The sequence below is a fragment of the Garra rufa genome, chromosome 1, assembly GCF_049309525.1.
Source record: "Garra rufa chromosome 1, GarRuf1.0, whole genome shotgun sequence".
NCBI lineage: Eukaryota > Metazoa > Chordata > Actinopteri > Cypriniformes > Cyprinidae > Garra > Garra rufa.
Window position 1 is genome coordinate 32,957,153 of NC_133361.1, and position 6,104 is coordinate 32,963,256.

Below are 6,104 nucleotides of genomic sequence, written 5' to 3' on the forward strand. Positions count from 1 at the left end.
TTATGATTAATTTGTGATGGTTTCTTTGTTGTCCTATGTCAACAGTATAACTGACAGCATACACAAGCGTCAAATGTGTCAATTTTGCATCCGGATCTCATTACGAAAACGTAACTGTGGGAACTTTTTCACAAGACATGAAATACGTACAGCCATGCATGTTTCGTGATATTTTTGATGTTAAATGTCCCCCAGAACAGGTGAACTAAATATGGTATGTTTTATGTGACATTGGTTTTGTCTGTGTCACCGCAGTTCTGACTTGAAATGTCCATTTAGTGGCGCTATAACTCTAATGCGTGAGGTTTCAAAATAACGTACCAGTGTACTACACCTAAACCTACGTGATAGTATGAACAAAAGTGATTGTGGCGTAAAAGCCCAATCGCAAGCATGCCGTTTTTTACCTTGTTTTTTTCGATCTCTCAGCTTTCAGCTTTTTCATTGTGAGTCATGTTTTTCATGAGATTCGTACCCAAGGATTCCAAGTCCAATTTTGTGCCGCCTGAGCTACCGAGCAAAACATATGGAGCTGTAATCATAACATACGAAAACAATTACAAGTGCTCACTGTTTTACCGCCTCTAGTGTTCATTTCTGTTGGAAACTGCAGTAATATCTACTTATTGGTATGTACTGCGTGCCTTGCAAAAAAAGTTACCACAGGTACGTTTTCGTCATGAGGTCAGGTAGCAATTTTTTACTATTCAAATGGCCCCTAACCTGAAAAAAAGGTTTTAAAACTACAGACTTAAGCAAACATACAGTCTCTGATGCTCATAAAGGCTACAGTAAAATACAGTAAAAACAGTAATATTGTGAAATATTACTACAATTTAAAAAGTATTATTGTCTATTTTAAGGATTAGTTCATTTCCTAAATAAAAAGTTTCTGATAATTTACCCACCCCCATGTCATCCAAGATGTTCATATCTGTCTTTCTTCATTCGAAAAGAAATTAAGGTTTTTGAGGAAAACATTGCAGGATTTTCCTCCATATAGTGGACTTCAATGGGGATCAACTGGTTGAAGGTCCAAATTGAAGTTTCAATGCAGCTTCAAAGGGCTCTGCACGATCCACGCCGAGAAATAATGGTCTTATCTAGTAAATGATCGGCCATTCTGTAAAAAAACAACATTTTATATACTTTTTACCATAAATGCTCATCTAACACTAGCTTAACTTCCTGCATTACACTGAATTATTTACTTTTGGTTAAAGGTGCCATAGAATGCATTGATACAATATTTTTAATTATTCTCTGATATCTACATAGAAGGTATATGGCATAGGAAAGGGCAAAAATGCTCCAGAAACGGTTTTACAGGTCCACTTACAACCCTAGGATTTGTCCCTATATGAAATGGTCTGTTATTACCTTATTTGGAAGGTTCATGAATAATAATGGTAAGCTCTGCTCTGATTGGCTGTCTTACAGAGCGGCTCATTTCAGTAGCTTGCACATGGAGGAAAATATATATTGAATCACGGAGCCCGAGCCGCTATTAATATGCGGGTCACTGAAACTGCCGTTTTGCATGCACGATCATTTTACTTTCACTTTTGAGATTTGCAATTGTACTTACTCAGTTTATGTGGTAAGTGAAATCTTACGTACTGCAATTTAACAGGCTACCGCTAGCAAGAAGCTAAACATGTCCCTTTAGTGGCTCACCTTATTTTATTAGAACACCTTATTTGTTTTCCTTGCCTTTCTGAGTACAGACACCAACCCATCCCTGCACTTAAGATCTCCTGCACAACCTGGAACATAACATTTATTCCAGTGATCTGCCATTTTCGCTTTGTTTGTTTTTTTCCACAATAGCCTAGCTGCAAAACTTCTGATGATTGGGCTATGCAAATGTTGGGGGCGTGACTATTAATAATCGCGACTATAACGTCATAGTCTGTGTTATGTTAGGATTAGCCTATTTTTCAGTGGTCTTTTGCAAACACCAGATTTATATAAGGAGGAGGAAACAATGGTGTTTGAGACTCATGGTATGTCATGTCCATGTACTGAATTGTTATTATTAAAGGTATAGAAATTTATCTTTTTTAGAAAATCACAGATAGTTTCGCTAGATGAGACCCTGATTCCTCAGCTGGGATCGTGCAGAGCCCTTTGAAACAGCAATTTGGACTTTTAACCCGTTCATCCCCATTAAAGTCCTCCATATAGAGATAAATCAAGGAATGTTTTCCTCAAAAAACTTTAAAAAATTTTCGCTGAAGAAGAAAAACATGAACATCTTTGATGACATGGGGGTGAGTAAATTATCGTGAAATGTAAATTTTTGAGTGAACTAATGCTTTAATCTTGTATTTTGAACAGTTAACATTTTATGGAATTTTTAAAAAAGATTCTTAAATTAATTCAATGAAAGAATAGCATTTGTCTGACGTTTTGTAATATTATAAATATCTTTACTGTCACTTTTGATCACTTTAATGGATCCATTTTGAATGAAAGCATTCATTGAAAAAAAAAAAAGTCTATTGAGCGTTAATGTAAGTTCACACCCTTCCTATGCTATTGCTTCCTGTCTAACCTCAGATCAATCCGGGAAAATCAGAAAACACCAGTTACGGTAATGCCCGAGACAAAACCATTTATGCGCTCCCAAAAGAAAATCCATTCTTTTATTATTTATCAAACGGAAAAATCCTAAAAGCATGGGTGGGAAAGATTTATCTTTCATGCAAAATTAGGGAGTGGTCGAAATGAAAGAGCCTTGATCCTTGCCACAAGAGTGGGCCGGTGTAATTTGACACGTGCAGATCCACGGTGACCCACTCATCTGTCTGACACAGGCCATTATGCTGTCACAGAGCTGCACTCCAGCTAATGGAGAGGCAATATTAATGATTAGGCCTCATAATAAATGGCACTCTGCTTTTGACCATGATTGGAGTTTGGAGGGAAGGACATAAATCGATAACAATTTTACATGACGTACATTCAGGTTGTGTCTTAGCTTCGCTTTCCAGAGACAGTCGGAGAAACAGTGACCTGGCATTTTCAGATGCAGGTCAGGGACTGACTATTATACGGAACGGCATGTTCGGTACATAAAAATCTAAGTCATTCTATTAAACAATATTATATATTTATGAGCTTTTAGGCCTTTACAACGTAGAGTCATAATGGCATTAAGTGGATGTTTCTTCCACTCCATTATGGCCATAACCTTATGTCTTCTCTTTACATACTGAGTGAATAAACATGAACTTAAAGAAGACAAAGTTCAAATCTACTCACAATCTAGTTTCAACGCGTTTACATGGTAAACATGCAGATTTGAGGGTCAAAAATGTACAAGACTGTCCACAATAAGAAAAAGTATTTATATATATAAAAAAAAAAACAAAGGTTTGAAACACGTGCCCAGATCTTAGAAATGTACTCTAAAAAAGCCATATGGTGTAAATATCAAGTGGAAATTAACTAAATGTTTTCCTTACACCTTGAATACATTTTGAACAAGGGTTATTATAGTTCTCATTTTCTAATTTTTATAAATAATCTATTTTATTTCATTGTATTTGGTGTTTTTATTTAGCTTTTTTTAATTGGCAACATATATAGCCTATAGAGAGATTTTTAAATGTCAAAATGATTTATTTTCTCATTTTTCTTTTCATTTTATTTAATTTGTCATTTTTATTTAGTTTATACAAAAATATTTAGATATACTAAAATATCCTAAACTAAAATAAAAATGAATAAAAACTATGTAAACATTACAAATATTATTCATTAAATTGTAAAAAACACAACAAAAACACTAAAATAAAAAAATTAATAAAAAAATTAAATAATTTAACAAGTGCACCACGGTTATTATAGTTGACAAAAACCATAAAAACAACTATTTTAGTTACTTAATGGAAATTTCTCATTTCTAATTTTTATTCATTTTCATTTTTTTTTCTCATTTTTATTTCATTCCATTTGTCATTTTTATTTAGTTTAATTGATATACTAAAATAACCAAAACTAAAATAAACAGTAAAATGAAACAGAAATAAAAGTAAATAATTTTAACAAGTGCACCAGGGTTATTGTAGTTGACTAAAACCATTTTTGTAACTAAAATTAAAATGAAAACTGAAAATATAAAAACAAAAATCCAAATATTTTGAAAAACTACAATAGCATCTCAATGACACTAAAATCGTATACTGGTATGCATCGTATTTTGAAAAAGTTTTTAAATCTATTTTACAGGTAAAAAGTTAACATATTTTTAGCAATATCATTAACTACTTATTTTAAAAAATCATTACATTTCTGGAAGTCATACAAAACATTTTACTTGTCATACTTGTCATTAAAATCACATTTAAAAAAAGTTTGATCAACATTGATGCACAGTCATGAGGGTCTGCAGGGGTCTTTTCTATGTTATCATCGCATATCAAAGTAAATCCTAAAACAGATATTAAAAACATGATCATTATATAAAAGGTGAATTCAAGTCAATGTATGTGTGAACTGCATTTTTAATGTATTTTAAAAAGTGCCATGTCACTGACCCATAAACTGTGTCTGGATAAAGCCCTGCTATTATAAGCTCCTTATCATCTTCAAGACTAAACAATGAAGAACACTTGTCTTTAAAAAAACAAGATCATCTTTCAGACCACCAACCAAACCCTCCAAACCACAGCCTAGGGCACATGACCTTTTCATGACATTTGCTATGGTGTGGACAGTTGCTGCATGTTTTGGTGACACTAGCAAATGTCAACCAAACAAAAAATGTCAATCAGATGGACAGAGCTATTCACAAACGGTTGAGATCTGAGGTACAGAAATAGATTAAATGGATTTCACAACTAAGCATTTGCGCAATGCGATTAACAGAGGACAAGAACAATATGCTCAACCCAAAAGCCACATGGGCTGGGTATAAAGACAAAAAAAAGAAAACATGCCCCACGGAAATGACTGAATGAGTCTTTATTTCAGGCCTAAAAAAGGGAGACACAGGTCCCGTAGAGGACTTGTAAGTAGTACAGACGTCTATTGCTATAAATAGTGACTGTAAGTCAAAGACCTGGTCCCAGAGAGAGAAAAATTGGCAACAGATGAGGACAACTCAAACTGGGACATCGTTGGGCCAAAAAGTGACAGGCAGGTCTTCATCTAGGGTAAAAAAGCTTGAATCAGAGTTTACTGAGGTGTAGGACTAAACCAAGAACTGAGGCCTAAATTCAGTTCATGGATTTACATATTGATTGCCTGTGTAACACCTCCTCTCTCAGGGGTTTTTCCATTTTTGCTTCTTTTTTCCAGTTTCATAGTCTCTGAATGGAGTGTTTACACAGCGCGTCATCAATCGGCCATATTGACCTAACGAAACTTGCATATTTAGCTAAATATCGCTGCTGAAAATGATCCATTATTGTCATGTTTTGTGCTGTACTAATCCGTGGGACCAGGAAAAACATCTGGAGTACTATAGACTGCTAAAAGTTATAACAAACCAAAGAGAAGAGTGCAAAAAACTGTCTGAGGAACAAAAGGCGTTTGTGGTTGACCAAACTGAACCAGGATTTCCAGAGCAAGAATCTTGACAATATTTGTGTTTGTTCTTATCATTTCCAGTCAGGTAGGTGAAATATTAGGCTAATACTTTAATTAATACTGCTTGTGCGGATCTTTATTACCTATTAACTTTAGTTTGTCCAAATATTGTGCCCTTTCCTGCTTACTGAGTCCTTCTCTATATGATTTAACAGCTTCCACACGTTTTTTCAGTGGTTTAGACAGCATAAATTAGCAGAAAAACGCATTCAGTAGTACATTTACTGTGCAATCAATGCTGTTGTTTACATCCAAGTATTGCTAGTATGGCCGCACATCCGGTTTACTGACCAAACCGTGACTTCAGTATTAAGTGCTTGCCTCAGCTTCCCTCAAACTGAGAGCTTTTTTCTTTTTTTACAACAGAAAAAGTATCCAGAACAAAATAAGCAGAGTGAATTAGCAGAGAGAATAAGAGAGTGCTTTGGTACTGATTTAGTAGCTTACCAATCGTGTAAGAGCAGAGTGGTTAAGTGCTTGAGATGGTTGTGTATTTTCCTCAGGTG